Below are 19,191 nucleotides of genomic sequence, written 5' to 3' on the forward strand. Positions count from 1 at the left end.
TGCTTGTTGCCATGATGTGTGAGTAATTGCTTGATTGTTTGCCATGATTTAATAATGTTAGTTAGGGATGATTATCGTTTCGTACTCGCTTTCTGTCTATGATATTATACCTCGTTATTATTGTCCTTCCACCAATAAACGTGATTAAAACCTTTTTATAAAGTTGACAATTTTAAGGTAATTAATTATCTGTGTTTATACATTGGTCAAGGTTTGAACCCATTGGAAATACTATATATAAAGTACATGGGGAATTACTGTAGGACCAGATCAAGACATTGGTCAAGAGTATAAGACTCGAGGAAATACTGTTGTAACAGTAGAGTACAGTGTTGATGTACTAAGCATGGTCAAGGTTAGAAGCTATGGAACCACTATAAATATAGTACATGGTGAATAACTAAGGGATTTATTGGATAGATTTAAGTAAGGGGCTGGTTTAAATCATAAATGGGAATTTAACGCACTACAATACAAACTAAGCTTATAAATCTTTAAGGATGACTGAGAACTATCAGAGGTTCTAATTTGTCTACAAACCCTTAGATTTTACCAAACCATTGACAGAAAGGAATTCGAAACACAATCATAACCACTCACTAGGGTGATACACTAAGGTGTTAAGAAAGGTTGGATATTATCTATATATGGCTATGCTACTTTATTCGTGCGCTCAAGGTATGCATTGCATCCAAGATGGGCCGCTTATATCCTTAAACCGGATAAAGCGTCGGGAGTTGAGCATAGTCCATCCGATCAGAATCACGATAGCCTAGTTCCTCATGACAAGCTAATCGAGAAATCAAATAGTAGGGAATCTAGTGTTTACACCAAGGTATATCTATCCAATGAGTGTCTCGCAATCATCCCGATACTACGTTTTCTTAAATCATGGTAAACCGCGTCTTCTCTGTCCTTAGCTGTTGCATGCTAGCTAGCTAATTTTAATTATATTGCTTTAATATTTTTAAATACATTTATAAATCAAATCAACCTAACTACTGCCTTTACATAATTTGATATTCCGGATAAAGTGGTGTCTAGAATAAACTAGTTGAACTTGGTTGTTGGATTTTCCGAACAGTCGCCAATTTATTGGGACCAAAAGGATCCTGCCTCTCCACACAAGGTGTACCTGGCCACTAGCATGGGATACTAAATTGTGTACAAACTCAATCTTAATTACTAAATTATCTGAATAAGCTCTGTTTCTGTAACACCCGCATTTTGGGCCTAGTTGAAATGACCATTGTACCCTTGGGTATGGCATAATTAGAGATTTTAATAATTAAATGTTTATAATTATTTGATTGTTTAGTTGAGACCAGTTTGTGACAAGGGTCACAGAACAGATTCGTTTGTTGAATTTGGACTCCGTTAAGGCCTCCTAAGAGGTGATAAAGATATTAGATAACTGGTAAATACCCGTGTGTTATGGGGTATAGGTTTTAATATCCACTTAAGGAGTTATCTGGACACTTCTTGTCCATTTTCCCTAAATTGAGAAACTAGTCTCGTACCTAAACTTCATCCTCTTCACAAACCCTAATTGATCTAAACTTGAAATTGGATTAAGAGACTTTAGAAACTGATTTCTAGCATCATTGTGAGCATTATCTCAGGTTTGTCTTGTTGAATCCATGCTTTAATTGTTAGAAATTGGGTTTTTATGTTCTTGAGTTAAAAAGTGGGTTTTGATGTCAAAATTGCTTAATTTGTTGTTGTTTTGATGTAATGTTTGTGGGTTTATGTCCCAAAAGGTTTTATAACCGAGATGTGATGAGTTTTGAGGTTTAAAACGAGTATATGGTCGAGATTTGGTGATTTTTGGCTCAAACCCGTCACTTTTCCAATTTTCAGCAGCTCAAGAACACACTCGATCGAGTGTCTTTTGGAAGTGGGCCGTGTGTGTACACACTCGGTCGAGTGTCTTTTGAAGTGGGCCGTGTGTCTACACACTCGGTAGTGTGTCTTTTGAAAAGACAGTCGGACGAGTGTCTCTACTCATTCGACCGTGTGTCTACACACTCGGTCGAGTGTCTATGACACACACTGCCGAGTTGGGTAGTGTGTTTTTTCAGCAATTTGAGAAATTTATTTTGGTCATAACTTTCAAACCGTAACTCCGTTTTTGATGAATCAAATACCGTTGGAATCATATCGAAGAGTACATTTCAATGGTAAACTTTTAATAAACTAGATCAAACTTTATTTTGGTCAGAAAAAGGGGTTTTTGGGTGTATGCCTTATTTTGCACGCATTTGAGTATCGTTATGGGTTGAAATTATGATGTAGACTTATCATATAGTGATTACATGATTGTAGGTGTTGATTTAGTGTATGAATTGATGTTTGTTGTTGTGCTTTCGGGTTGTTATCAAGACATGATTACTGACTGTGTTATGTCTATTCTCAGGTGATAAGGACGAAGAGAAGGCTCAGTAAGATTAGAATTCTGAGTGCCTTCTGTTGCTGGTAATCGGTGAGTGGGATTATCACTTGGTGTAGTATAGAGTAGCAAGTTGCGCTACTATGTTTATATTGTTGTTAGTTGTCATGTTTAGTAGTTATGTTGTACAGTTGATCGCAGTTAGGGTTTCCATGCTTTTAGTAGTATTAGTTGCCTGTTGTAGTAGTAGTAGTTGAATGGTTGTCTGTGCACAAGTTGTAGTTGTTGTTGTAGTTGGAACCTTGATCTGTTAGGTTCAGCTCAGAGAGGTCAACCTAGTTGTGGTTGGGTCTAGTTGGCTACTATTTGTTGAGTATAGTGCTGAATGATGCATCACCTGCGTGTGGATGACTATACTGGGGATTCAGTAGTAAAGACTATCGTTAGACTCTAGCCTGATCAAATAGTAGTCATATGCCCGTACAAGCCGCCGATCCTCTAGTTGGAGCATAGTTGCCAGTTGTTGTATGTTGCTTGTTGTTGTATGTTGTTGCTGTAGGAGTACAAGTTGGTACTTTATGCTAGACCTTTTGATAATTCCATTCACTTAGCCTTGTGCTAACCCCTCACCTCCTCCCTTGCAGGTTTTGGATTTTAGTGCTAGTATGGACGGGAGTTGGGCTGAAGATATGTTTGACAAGACGAACTCTGATGTCTTAACTTTTGTAAATTTATAACTAGTCGTTTAATGTAACACCGGTGGTTTGTAATTAAGTAATTAACTAATGATTTGTGGTAATCATGTTTGTAATTAACTAAAGGTAATTATGTAAATTAAGTCTTCCGCTGTGATTTAAAAAAAAATCAGGGTGTTACAATTTGGTATCAGAGCATAGGTTTGGCCGCATGTACGTTGTGTTGAATGTCATGTTCTCAAACCTTGTGTTGTGTCAAACATATCTGAGGGAACAGGTTAAGTGAATGTGGGGAATACATGCGTTAGTTGATAGGTACTAACATGTTTTCCACTAAGCATTTGTGTGAGTTGTTGTGGTAGTGCAGATATGGCAGATAATACAGGAAACACAATTAATCCATCAGCCCCCGGAACATTCATAGCCCCAGATGAAGACGGGTATGTGTCAGAAGAGGATCCGCAGGAACAAATTCTAGATTTAGAAAGTAAGTTAAAGGAATCACGTGACCGAATAAGGGAATTAGAACAACGCCAGACAATAGTGAATCCAAGTGGTAGTGTACCGAATCAAATATTTAGTGGGTATCCAGTGCAGTCAAATATTTATCAGCAAACTGGAAGTGCTTTCCAACAACAGCAATGGTTACCACCTCAGTATCAATTTCCTCAACATTATCAGGTGCCAACTCAGTTTAATCAATAGTTCACAAATCAGATGTGGGGTCCGTATCAGATGCTGATGTTTCAACAACCGAAGAAATGTACCTTCAAACAGTTCTTGAATTGTAATCCGCCAGAGTACTCAGGAAGTTCTAACCCAACAGTAACCCTTAACTGGTTAAGAGAGATAGAAAAGGTTTTTGAGGCCTGTCAGTGCAAACCAGAATTACAGGTTATTTATGCTAGTCGTATGCTGAAAAATAGGGCAATGGTTTGGTGGGATACGGTTATTTCTAGTATACCGAAAGAGCAAGTGAACATGATTACTTGGGAACAATTTTATAGTAAAGTTTGTGAGCAGTATTGTTCATCCTACGACCTCAATCGAATTAAGACGGAATTTCTGGCAATGAAAATGACACCTCAGATGACGATAGATGAGGTGATTGAGCAGTATATGTGTGACGACCCGGAAATATCTGACCAAATTTAAACTTAATCTTTAATGTAATTTTGACACGATAAGCGAAGTATGTAATGTTGAGTCTTGAAAATTTTGAAACGATGTTCATATATTCAATTGACATTCGACTGCTCTCGACGATTCACGAACAATTAATTGTAAATAGATATGTGTGTATGTATATATAAATAATAATACGAAATATAATTTGATGTATTATATGTTGTTGTTATTAAAAATTAATAAAAATAAAAATAGGATATTATAATAATTATTATTTAAAATATATCTATATATATAAATAAAGTATATTAAAAAATAAATATTAAATGACTGTAATACTCGTTTGATGTTTCGATTGATATTAAGCAAGTTAAATTCAAACTTATGTAGTTTTAAAATAAACGATGATCCGAAAATGAGCTATATAAATTTTAGGTTTATTAAAAAATATATTTAGAAGCTAATTAATAAATTTCAAAACTTTTTATATTTCACCCATAAATGAGAGGGACAGTTGATGTAATTTTTATTTAACAAATTAATGATTGAGTTTTATATCATAATGACCAAAATAAATAAATATAGTTAATATAAAAATATGAAATTTTTCTGTGTACTTTTATCCGTCACTGATTTACAACGGAGTATGACATACTCTCTGTGTTAAACCTGTCGGCAAATAAATCAAGGATTTAAGTTACTGAACTGTTTCCTTTCCTTCTATCACATGCATTATTATTAGATTATATTATAATTATAATAATTATTAAATTAATATCATAAATTATTAATTTTAAAAGTATTACATATACATATATGATTAAACACATTCGTTACTAGTCTCTATCTACTGTTCCATTCACCACTACTTGCCATTTTTCTTGTTATTGATCGTACACCTTTTGCCATAGAATCAATTGGAATATAATTGTATTACCAAATATCTTACTGTGCATATTGATACCCTGATTACTGTATTCACTTTATCTTCACGGGTGTTATATGAATCATTGTTTTCTTTTTAGCTCGTCCCCACATCTCAATTCCACAACTTTCTCTCTCTCTCTCTCTCTCTCTCTATATATATATATATATATATATATATATATATATATATATATATATATATATATATATATATATATATATATATATATATATATATATATATATATATATATATAACGTTTGAGAATAGATATGTACCACATCCATATCTTTGAACTTTTAATATAATACATATACATATACAAACTTACACATATGAGAATATGACATACAATCACAACTCCCTCTTTTCTTCTTCTCATTTTGGCCGATCAAAACAATCTTGGTTCACATCAATCAAACTGCCACCTCACTCCATTGTGGCTACCATCCAACACCCACTAACATGAACCACCATCTTTATATTCTCTGGTCACTAAACAAACATCACCACTTCTAATCTCTATCTGTTTGAAAGAACATCAACAACCAAAATGTCATCATAATTACAAACGGTTTTCGAGGTGTGCTGATGCTACTATATAGCTGCAAAACCACCATCATTATCATTGTTTCCTTCGTTTGCTATTCCTATCAGATGAACCAAAGACACCACTGGTTCGAACCATTGTTGCTGCTACTGCCATGCCTGTGTTTGTTATCAGTAAACCACCATAAAACCCCTTCGAATAATCACCTCACCCTTCACTCATTTCATGAATCACTACCTGCACCCTCATCATGCAAGCTAAACACTTAATCGATTCCTCTCAAGTTGCTGCACAAGCGAGAACTTCACATCAACCATATTCATCTAAAGTCAATCGCCATTTTATTATCACCACCACAATCAACAAAACCACTTATTTCTTATATGCTACCATCTCCTTCTTTCTTGTTATTCTTCATTGAACCATCACCATCCACCACATCTTTCTCTCTATCTATCTCTACCCTTAAAAACCGAAACCCGCCATCACAGACCCACTTGTTTCCCAACTATTACCTACTACTGACTAAACCATATTTCTTCTGTCATTCAATGTAACTGATGTTATGCGAGGTGTATATAAAATAGCTTTATATTTTAGCAGGAAATACTATTAAATACGATACAATTTTACACAAGATATTTATTTATTTATAGAATCGATATACTTAAACCTTGCTACAACACTTATAGGCAGTGTACCTAATCGTACAGTAGTGTAGTTTTTAGTAAGTCCGGTTCGTTCCACAGGGAAAATCTTTAAACAAAGCTTAACGCTATATTAGTTTACTTTTATAAAAATACAAATATATATATATATATAAGTAATATTATTATTATAAAGGGGGGTTTTTACCGTTTAATGACCGGTTTGTCGATTTTAAAACTTTAGTCGCAGTTAAAACCAAATGTAAAATAATAAATAAATACAAGACTTAATTTAAAACGTAAAGTAAATAACGATAATGAAATTGCGAATAATAAAAGTGCGATAAAATAAACTTGCGATAATTAAAAAGTACGATAATTAAAAGTGCAATTAAATACAATAACATTAAAAATGCGATAATTAGAAGTGCAATTAAATATAAAATAAAGGAAATTAAATATGAAATAAAAGAATTATGCTTATTTAAACTTCCGTAATCATGATGTTTGACGTGTTGATTTTAGTTTTATGCCCATGGGTTAATTGTCCTTTGTCCTGGATTATTTAATATGTCCGTCTGGTTTTTGTCCATAACAGTCCATCAGTCATAAATATAAAGTGCGAGTGTCCTCGTCAAATTATCCTTATACCCGAAGTTAAATATTCCAACTAATTGGAGACTTAAACTGTAACAAGATTTTAATACTTTATTTAATAATTACACCAGGATGTCGACTGAGTGTAACCCAAGGTTTTAATATTTTGTTATCAATTATACCAAGTGTCCTTGTACATAATTTCACCCCTGTTTTAATTATTCTAGTGGCTATTAATCCATTCCCGTGTCCGGTTAAATGAACAATTATTCGTACATATAAATACCCTGCCCATCGTGTCCGATCGAGTGTATATGGTAATTTATAGGGACGCCCAATTGTAAATCTTTATATTAACATTAACAAACTATCATTTAGTTAAACAAATATAAAGCCCATTAATAGCCCATAGTCTAATTTCCACAAGTGTCGTTCCTTTGTCCAAACCCCAATTATGGTAAAAAGCCCAAATACCCAATTTTAGTAATTAGCCCAACATCATGATTACTTCGTTTTAAATAAGCATAATAATAACTTAGCTACGAGACATTAAATTAAAAAGGTTGAACATAACTTACAATGATTAAAAATAGCGTAGCGTTACACGGACAGAATTTCGACTTACACACTTACAATATTCGCTAACATACCCTTATTATTAGGATTAAAATTAAAATTAAAATTAAAATTAAAATATAAATATAAATATTTACTTATAGATATAGAGAGGATGGATATATATGTTTTTTTTTGCGACCAGAATTCGTTTGCTTTTATAGGGAGTTTCAGAATTTGGGGCTCCGCGACTCGCGGCCCTTTTTGCCTTCAAGTAAATACAGCTCACTCATTTTGGCTCTTTGTTTACCGACGGTTTATTATATAAATATAATATATATATAATTTATATAATTAATTATATATTATATTATATTTATATACATAGTTAACTTGTAATTTTTAGTCCGTTGCGTCGAGCGTTGAGAGTTGACTCTGGTCCCGGTTCCGGTTTTTCGAATGTCCTTGCGTACAATTTAATATCTTGTACTTTGCGTTTTGAATCTTGTACTCTTGTAATTTCGAGACGTTTCTTATCAATAATTGGAACCTCTTTGATTGTCTTTTGTACTTTTGAGCTTTTTGGTCGTTTGCGTCTTCAATTCGTCGAATCTGTCTTTTGTCTTCACCTTTTATTATTTAAACGAATATCACTTGTAAATAGAACAATTGCAACTAAAAGCTTGTCTTTCTTGAGGAATAATGCTATGAAATATATGTCCGTTTTTAGCATTATCAGTAACATATAGAAGTGGATAAAAATATGATTAAGTTTTGGCAACTTGCACCTAGAATATAAATATAGCATGTGGAACCAATTATAACGTATTATAAAGAAAACTACTTGTGGAACCACACTTGCACTTCATGGTCGACCAATTGGTCACAAGAGGGGACGTGCAACTATTTTTTTTTTTGCTAAGTATAATGATTATAGTAAAGTAATAATATAGTTTATTATAAGTGGTAGGGTAGCTGCTCGATTAGTTAACAACAAAATTCCTTAGTTTAATTACGAATTGAATCAAGACTTTGAACTGAGGGTTAATTTGCATATACAGTTGGGCCGTAGGTGGTTAGATGGGCTGTGATAAGTTGGGCCGTAATTCATTTATGTTGAACTGTTGCTAGCCACTGGATTTCAGCTTCCATTTGGACAGAAACCCAATTTCAATTAGATGATGAATTGATCATGTTGAGATTGTTATATTGATGACGATGGGGAGGAAGGATGAAGGTGACGGGTTGGTTAGTGATGATAAAGAACATAGTGATGGTAATGATGATCACAATGAAGACATGGATGATACATATTAAGAAGATGATGATATGTGATGTTGGTGATGGCGAAATAGATGATAATGATATATGAAGTAATATGGTGACAGTGAAGTGTCAATGATGATGATCATAGGTGATTATGATCATGGATGTTAAATGGGTATTGTTTTAAGAAGAAGGGAATAGGCACAATCGAGCTAAAAGGATTTAGTTTATGAATTAAAATAGAAAACTAGTAACAGAGCAATGGTTTAGTGGTGTTGAGTTAACGAGAGGTCTCGGGTTCGAGCCCGGGCATAGGCTTTTATTTTTAGAACTTTTTCTTCTTGAGAGGTAGTTATTATTATTATTACTCTTATTATTATTATTATTATTAATATTATTATTATTATCATCATCATCATCATTATTATTATTATTATTATTATTATTATTATTATTATTATTATTATTATTATTATTATTATTATTATTATTATTATTATTAGGATTTTACGTTCAATGGGAATGAACGCATTGAAAATAGGGTTTTCAGAAAACAAATCGGTTTGTAATTTTGATCAAAATATTTTCTCGTTCAAACTCGAGTTTAGATATCATTGAATTCCATGAGTTTGTAATTCTCAATCTTTAAGGTCAATCTCAAGGATTGAGTAATATCAGGCTTAAAAGCTGATTTTTGATCTTTTAAGGAGATTATCCTTTCTGGGGATCTGATTTATTAGTCTTATCCAGCTAATTTGCATGGTGCCCCCATTTTACGAGATAAATCCTTCTCATGGTTAGGATAAATTTGACCACTTGGCGACCCTGTTTAATGCTGAGGTCCGTGGATTTCCTGCTGATTTTAGTGATGACTTTTCTAGATTTTTCGTCAACCTACAGCTGGTCTGGACGACAACTTCTTGACCTTAATCAAGAAGCGCGTGTCTTTTTCGGAAGACTTTACTTCCTTTTAATGATGAAATTGATTCATCGTGTAGATCCATCTTTCTTATAGTAAATCAGGTAAAACTTTTTAGTTTAGTCCAAAGCAAAAGTATTTTCAGTTATTTGTACAAAAATATGTGATATATGTTTTGAATAACTTGGAGAATTTTCCCACACTTGGCTTTTATTTTCCTTTTTATTGTCCTCTATTCCATTTTAAATGAATTTTAACATTTTGGTTTGTTTCTCAATTTATGTCCTTTCCGAGGTTACAATAATTTCGGTGTTAAAACCTAGTTTTATCGTTCATAGATATGTATAAACATGATTTTGAGTTCATTTAATTGAAAATTTTGAAAAATTTTACTAGAATTGGGTAGTCAGTATATAAGACTAGGGCTGTTCTTTATTATCAGAGAGCACTAGATTCTAATACAACTACTGCTTTACTAGTATTTTTAATGGTAACCCAATGTTTAAGATAAAAATTTTAAAATCCGAAAGAATTTAACCCCTTCCCACACTTAAGATCTTGCAATGCCCTCATTTGCAAGAAATCAGTAACAATTTAAATTATTGAGGGTGATTTGTGTGAAAATGATTAAATTTTACCAAAGTTTCCAAATATATTGGCGTTTGTTTGCTGAATGATAAATGGTGCACATCATTTGTTCATTCCGTCTTGTTGTTATTTCACATATATTTTGCATCTTGTCGTCAAAATTAGTTGATTTTGCTGAACTTAATTCCAGTCTTTGAAAATGCGTTATTTTACCCTGTTGTGTATATAAGATAAACTGCAAACATATATACATATTTTTGAAGTTTGGTATATTACCCCACATTCAAAAATTATTAAAATCTAAGAATAAAAGTTAGAAAATTATAAAAACTATTACAATATTAACATAAGTATTAAACGTATCAACATTACAAATTACAAAATAAATAAAACTAAGTAGACTAGGGATGATACTGATACCAATAGGGGTTCCATGCATAACCATAGGTGCTATAAAATGCTTCGGATGGGTTATACGTAGGATACGGTGGTTGCATCTCTATAGACCAGGGATGGAATATGGGTTTTGGAGTAGGAATATAGTTTCTACCTATATGTTGGCAATGAGCTATGATTTGGTTTTGATGAACTTGCCAATCTTCAAATGCTCTCTGTCTAGCATTTTCGTACTCCTGTGAAGCTATAAACCTTTGCATTTCTTGCATTTCATTTCCCCCTCCTACATTACCTTGCTGTTGGTTTCTCTCAACCTGTGGATGTCTACCATGGTATTGTACTGCGGCGTTATTTCGCCTCTTCAAAACTTTCGCACCATGGTATACATTTAAACCTATTGTATCGCGGGGTTTTGGTTCTTCTACTAATAATCCCCCCCGACTTATATCCACACCGAGATATTTACCAATCAAAGTAATAAAAATACCACCTCCTATTATGCTATGCGGTCTCATCCCCCTAACCATAGCTGATAAATAATAACCCACACAATAAGGTATACTTACAGCGCTTTGTGGGTCTCGAATACACATATGGTAAAACAAATCCTGTTCATTTACCTTTTCCTTGTTCTTACCTCTTTGTGTAATCGAATTAGCTAAAAACCTATGAATCACTCTTAATTCAGCTCTATCTATATCCAAATAAGAGTAATTTCCCCCTTTGAATCGGTGATGGCTTGTCATTTGACTCCATACACCATGTGTATCAAAATTTTCATCTATCTTTCTACCATTTAGTATCAACCCTCTACAATCGGCAGATGCTAACTCCTCAGGCGTATATATACGTAAAGCCTGAGCCATGTCTAGTAAAGACATGTGGCGCATCGAACCTCCTAACAAAAATCTAATAAAAGATCGATCGGTTAAACTAGCTACCCGATCATTTAATTCTATACTACACAACAATTCTTCACACCATACTTTATATACAGGTCTACGCATGGTGAATAAACGTACCCAGTCGTTAAAAGTAGAATTACCATACCTCTGTGCAAGTAATTTCCTAATTGGCCCGGCCAATTCTACAGCTTCTAATGGTCCCCATTCTATGACCCTAGGTACCTCAACAACTTTAGAATGAAGAGTATGCAAATCCCTTTGGTATTTTGGATAATCTATCCAAAGTCTGTCAAATCTCAGGTTCGGATGCAAATCTTCCAAGTGCATATCAGAAAATGTCATGACTGGATGAGGTATATCTTGTTTGTAGTAGTTATCCACCTCCTGTTATTCCGCATTCTCAGCAGGAGCATTGCGAGCTTGGGATGAAGATTCACCCCTTTTAGTCTGCAAAACACATCAAACACAATTTTTGTGCATCCAAATATGCATTAGTGTCAGCAAAATCATCAATCAGAATGACATGATCAATTTATATCAAACTTAAGCTCATTTTCACATTTTTATCAAATCTACACTTTTTCAAATAAGCATATACGAAAATGTTCGCCAAGTTCATAAGCATTCAACTCAAATAACATGTCAAAATAATCATTACTAGCAATTAAACAAGTTTCAAATGGCATTATCTCTCAAAAATCAAGTTCATGAATTTTAGACTTGAAAAAGTCCACTTTAATTCTCAAAATCATATTTAGGCTCAAAGTTTGGATCATTTAACTACCTAAACATGTTACACTACTTAATTTAGCAACAATTCATGACAAAAATCGGCCATAACCTGTTTATATCAAAAAGCCCCAAATTGCTCAAGAACACAAACCCTAGATTACTCAAAATTTGAAGTTTAAGGCTTCTAATCATGTTAAATAGCATCAATCTAGGTTATACAAGCATAATACATAAACAATTTAAGCATAATTACACTAAAAAGCATCAAAATCAAATTGGGGAAAAAATTGCTCAAGAACACTAATTTTCGGATTAAATGGTGTTTAGGTGTAGAAATTTACCGTTTTTCTTGAGTAATTCCTTGATAGCATCCTTCTAAACATGATTTTAGTAAAAGATTTGATGATTAACGGTTAAAAATTGTGATTTTGGGGGTGTTTTCTCGTGTATTTTCGGGTTTTATTTTCGCAGTATTTGGTTTTGTGGTGTGTGGACTGAGCTGTTCGTTCAGCTTTTATTTTTTTTCTGTATTTTGGTCCTCCCGCGAGTCGCGGGGTTTAAACATTCAAACTCCGCGAGTCGCGGAGTTTGTTATTTTTTTTTTATTTTTTTTTTATATCTTATACTAATTAAAACAATTAAGTAATTAATTTTAAAATTTTGTTTCCCTTGTTATTTAGGACGAGGTCGTTTCGGATCGATGTCCTAGTCCGTCCTTCGACAAAATTTTAAAATTTGTCTTTTTGTAGCGATTGTTTTAAAAGCTAAGATTTTTGGGTTTTTTAATGTTTTTGGCATACTTTAATTCAATAAGATTAAAAATAATGATAATAAAAGTTCTCGTCCCTCCCTTGGGTAAAACAATTTCGGTTTAAAGACCTAGTCTTCAACTTACGACGAATTTTAAAAATCATATTTTTAACTTAATGAGATAAAGTAAATTTTTGTTATTAAATTCACACAATTTAAATATAAAATTCAAAATTTAATATTAAAAATTCACACCAAACTTAAAATTTGAAATGCATAAAATTAAAAATTCATATTTTAAAAAAATTAAAAATTCACACCAAACTTAATTTAAAAATTCATATTATAAATTCACACCAAACTTATATTAATTTTTCAAATATTTATAATTTTAAATATATTGTTTTTACAAAGTTTACAATATTAATTTAAGATTTAAATATTAATTTTAAAAATATGGTAAAAATAAAATTAAAAATCTTTTTAGCTTTTTATCCCACTTTAATCAATCAAATATTATCAAAAATATGCGCCCCTCTTTTCGGTAAAGTAATTTCGGTTCCAAGACCTAATTTAACTCATGACGAATTTTTGAAATATTTTGGGTTGATTGATTAAAGATATTTATACCTTAAGAATAAACGTTAAATTTCGCAGTGATGTAATAAATTTTTGAATGATATCAATAATTTCGGTCGCCAAACCTAATTTTATTCAATACCAATTTAATACTTTATAGCGAACAAATTAGCGTTTATTATCAAAAGGCTAAAAATAAAAAAATAAAATAAAAACTGTACAAACATACCTGTGAAATAGATTTCTTAGTTATATGATCTATCCCATTCATAAGATAGTCGGTTTAATTGGTTTTCCATAGCTACATAGGCGTAACCTCGAGCATTCAGTGTCTTTTCTTCTAAACATATGAACGGTCCGTCTCTGCATAAAGTAACAAATTCGGTGTTTGAATAGGTTTGATTATTTGAACATTTACCTCCATGTGACCATTTTCCGCATTTGTGACATCTTTCTAGGTGTCGTGCTCTTCTTTTCGCTGCAGATTTTGATTTTCCTTTACCAAATTGTAACTTATTATCTTCGCATCTGGATTCTTTTCTAACTACGTCCAATCTTTCTCTGATTACTGATACTATTTCACTCGGAAGTGTGTCATTATTACGTTTAGTGATCAAAGCGTGTAGCATTAGACCATGGTTTAGTTCACAGGCAGTCTTCATTTCCTAAAAAAAATAAAAATTCAGAATGGAGGGAGAAGACTAGTTCTTTAGGGTCTGCTAGGGAAAGACCATTCGGGTTCCATTTTCGAGAACTACACGAAAACAGACAATCTAACTCTAACAGAAATACATATTATCCTTTAAAGACTTGATTCTCCCCACACTTAGTTAGCTGTGGTGTTGAAATTGTGATTAACTTCGTTGTCAACTTCCATCGGACCATGTATGTAATGTTTAACTCTGTGACCATTAACTTTAAATTCAATCCCATTTGAATTTATTAATTCTATTGTTCCGTATGAAAAAACTCTTTTAACTATGAATGGTCCAGACCATCTTGATTTCAATTTTCCAGGAAATAGCTTGAATCGTGAATTGAAAAGAAGAACTCTGTCTCCTTCCTTAAATTCTTTTGAACTTCTGATTCTTTTATCATGCAATTTCTTCGTTCTTACTTTATAGATTAACGAATTATCGTATGCTTCATGTCTTAATTCTTCTAATTCATTTAGTTGACTTAATCGTAGATGTCCGGCTTCATGTAAATCAAGATTACATGTCTTCAAAGCCCAAAATGCTTTGTGTTCAATTTCTACTGGAAGATGACATGCTTTTCCATAAACAAGTCTAAAAGGTGTGGTTCCAATTGGAGTTTTGTAGGCTGTTCTAAAAGCCCAGAGTGCATCCTCCAATTTAATGGACCATTCCTTCGGATTTGATCCTACGGTTTTCTCTAGAATACGTTTTAAAGCTCGGTTGGTATTTTCAACTTGTCCACTTGTTTGTGGATGATATGCAGTGGAGATTTTATGAGTTACTCCATATCTTTTAAGAACTTTCTCAAGTTGATTATTACAAAAATGAGTACCCCGATCACTTATTAAAGCTTTCGGTGTTCCAAACCTTGCAAAAAGACGTTTTAAAAAGTTGACTACAACTCGTGCATCGTTAGTTGGGAGAGCTTGTGCTTCCGCCCATTTAGATACATAATCAATGGCTACGAGTATATATAGATTATTATGAGATTTTGGAAATGGACCCATAAAGTCAATACCCCAAATGTCAAATACTTCACATACTTGGATGACATTTTGTGGCATTTCATCACGTTGACTTATTTTTTCGGCCCTTTGACAAGCATCACAGGATTTGCAAAGAAGGTGTGCGTCTTTGTAAATTGTAGGCCAATAGAATCCAGCATCATAAACTTTTCTTGCTGTTAGTTGAGGCCCATAATGCCCTCCTGTTGGTCCTGTGTGACAATGGTTTAATATTTTACTAGCTTCATCTCCAAATACACATCGGCGTATTATTCCATCGGGACAACTTTTAAACAGATGTGGATCTTCCCAAAAATAGTGTTTTATATCACTGAAGAATTTCTTTCGTCTTTGGTACGATAATCCTTTTTCAAGGAATCCACAAACTAAGTAGTTTGCATAGTCTGCAAACCATGGAATTTCTTTATAATCTATCTTCAATAGATATTCATCAGGAAAGTTGTCTTGTATGGCCGATTCATTTAGAACTTCTAATTCGGGATTTTCAAGACGAGAAAGATGATCAACGGCGAGATTTTCTGCTCCTCTTTTATCTCGGATTTCAATATCAAACTCTTGTAAGAGTAAGATCTAACGGATTAATCTTGGTTTAGCATCTTGTTTTGAAAATAGGTATCTAAGAGCAGAATGGTCGGTATAGACCACCGTTTTTGCTAGAACGAGATATGATCGAAATTTATCAAAAGCAAAGACAATAGCAAGGAGTTCTTTTTCAGTAGTTGTATAGTTCGTTTGTGCTCCTTGTAACGTCTTACTAGCATAATATATAGGTTGAAATCGTTTTTCAATCCTTTGTCCTAAAACGGCTCCCATTGCAAAATCACTTGCATCGCACATTATTTCAAATGGTAGATTCCAATTTGGTGTTATCATGATCGGCGCATTAGTTAGTTTCTCTTTAAGAATATTAAAAGATTTGATACACTCATCTGAAAAGATGAATGAAGCATCCGTTTCTAGGAGTTTATTCATAGGAGTGGCAATTTTAGAAAAATCTTTTATGAAACGTCGGTAAAAACCGGCATGCCCTAGAAAACTCCTAACTCCTCTAACATTGGTGGGATGTGGAAGTTTAGCAATTACATCTACTTTAGCTCTATCCACTTCAATTCCTTCTTTTGAAATTTTATGACCAAGAACGATGCCTTCTTTAACCATGAAATGGCATTTCTCCCAATTAAGTACTAGATTTGATTGTTCGCATCTAATAAGCATTCGTTCCAGATTAACTAGACATGATTCAAATGTATCATCGAAGACTGAAAAGTCATCCATGAAAACTTCCATGCATTCTTCTATCATGTCGTGAAAAATCGCCATCATACACCTTTGAAAGGTTGTAGGGGCGTTGCAAAGTCCAAATGGCATGCGTTTGTAAGAAAAAGTACCATAAGGGCACGTGAATGTGGTTTTTTCTTGATCTTCGGGTGCTATTGGAATTTGAAAATATCCGAAAAATCCATCTAGAAAACAATAGTAACTATTTCCGGCTAATCTTTCCAACATTTGATCAATGAAAGGTAAGGGAAAGTGATCTTTTCTGGTGGCGTCATTTAATTTTCTATAATCAATACACACACGCCATCCTGTTACAGTTCTAGTAGGAATAAGCTCATTTTTTTCATTTGTAATGACAGTCATGCCACCCTTCTTAGGCACGCATTGAACTGGGCTTACCCATGGACTATCAGAGATTGAATAAATTAGACCTGCATCTAGCAGTTTAATAATCTCTTTCTTAACTACATCTTGCATATTAGGATTTAGTCTTCGTTGGTGTTGCACATACGTTTTATGACTTTCTTCCATAAGGATTTTATGTGTGCAATACGAAGGACTTATTCCTTTAATATCATGAATCTTCCATGCAATGGCTGGTTTATGAGCTTTCAACACAGAAATGAGTTGTGATTTCTCATTTTCAGTAAGAGAAGACGATATTATTACAGGTAATTCAGATTCACCATGTAAATAAGCGTATTCTAAATGGTTTAGAAGTGGCTTTAACTCTAATTTCGGAGGTTCTTCTATCGATAATTTGTATCGATATCTGTCTTCTTCTTTTAGCATTTGAATTTCTTCTGTTGTTAGTTCATATCCATTAGCTATAAGTGTAGCTAACATTTCAGCTTCATCAATTGGTTCATTACCTTCTCCTAAAGAACATTCTCCTGTTCCTTGTAATTCTGGAAATTCTTCTAATAATTCTGCATGTGCATCTATAGTTTGAATATAATAACATGTATCATCTGCAGATTGTGGTTGTTGCATTGCTCTATCAACTGAAAAGGTAACACTCTCATCCTCTATACTTAGGGTCAATTTCTTACCGAACACGTCTATCATTGCTTTAGCCGTGTTTAAGAATGGTCTTCCTAATATGAGAGGAACTTGAGAATCTTCTTCCATGTCCAGAACAACAAAATCTACTGGAAATACTAAAGTACCAACTTTAACTAGCATGTTCTCCATTATCCCTCTAGGATATTTTATTGATCTATCGGCTAGTTGTATGCTTATTCTGGTTGGTTTCAATTCTCCAAGGTCTAGTTTAGCGTATAGTGAATACGGCATTAGATTTATACTAGCACCTAAGTCTGCCAATGCTTCTATTGAACTAAGACTACCCAGAAAACATGGAATTGTGAAACTTCCTGGATCAGATAATTTTTCTGGTATCTTATTCAACAGCACTGCTGAACAATTAGCATTCATGGTAACAGCCGAGAGTTCTTCCATTTTCTTTCTATTTGAGATTAGATCTTTCAAGAATTTTGCATATCTAGGCATTCCTGAAATCACATCAATGAAAGGAAGATTTACATTTATCTGTTTAAACATATCCAAGAATTTGGATTGCTCGGCTTCAAGTTTCTCTTTCTTCATTTTACTCGGGTAAGGAAGTGGTGGTTGGTATGGTTTAACATAAGGTTTAGCCTTAACTGTGTTATCTTCATTAACCTTTTCAACTACCGGTTCTTTTTCCTTATCTTGATTAGGTTGGGGTTCTTGTGGAGTAGGAATAGCTTCATCAGAAGTTACAGGTATTTCAGGTGGTTTAAGTGTTGTACCACTTCTTGTGGTAATGGCTTTAGCTGTTTCATTCCGGGGGTTAGCATTTGTATCACTAGGTAGACTTCCCGGTTTTCTTTCACCTATTAACCTTGCTAGGTTACTTACTTCTTGTTCCAGATTTTGAATAGAAGCTTGTTGATTTCTAAATGCTTGAGCATTTTGTTCATTAGTTTGTTTATGAGATGTGAAAAATTGCGTTTGAGTTTCAACTAGCTTCATCATCATATCTTCTAAATTCGGCTTTTTATCATCGGTTTGTTGTGGTGGTTTGTTTTGAAAATTAGGTCTTTGCTGATTGTAAGTATTATTGGATACTTGTTGATTGCTAGGACCTTGTTGGTTGTTGTATGGAATATTTCTGTTATAATTCTGGTTTTGATTGTAAATTGGTCTTAGCGGTTGATAATTATTCTGATAATTATTTCCAGGTCTTTGGTTTATGTATGAAATATTCTCTCTTTGTTCCATTGTTAATTCAATACTGAGACAATCTTTTGTCAAATGTGGTCCTCCACACTGCTCACAACTAATTCGTATTGAGTGAATATCTTTATTCATCTTTTCCATTCGTCTCTCGACAGCATCTATCTTTGCGGAAATGGAATCTAAGTCATGGCTAGAATCGACTCTAGCTGCTTTAGATGATCTAACGATATCTTTTTCTTGGTGCCACTCATGTGAGTGGGAAGCAGTGTTATTAATAATTTTGTAAGCATCAGTTTCGGTTTTCTTCATAATAGAACCACCAGCTGCTATATCTATGTCTTTC

The sequence above is a fragment of the Rutidosis leptorrhynchoides genome, chromosome 1 (assembly GCF_046630445.1).
Source record: "Rutidosis leptorrhynchoides isolate AG116_Rl617_1_P2 chromosome 1, CSIRO_AGI_Rlap_v1, whole genome shotgun sequence".
NCBI classification, from domain to species: domain Eukaryota; kingdom Viridiplantae; phylum Streptophyta; class Magnoliopsida; order Asterales; family Asteraceae; genus Rutidosis; species Rutidosis leptorrhynchoides.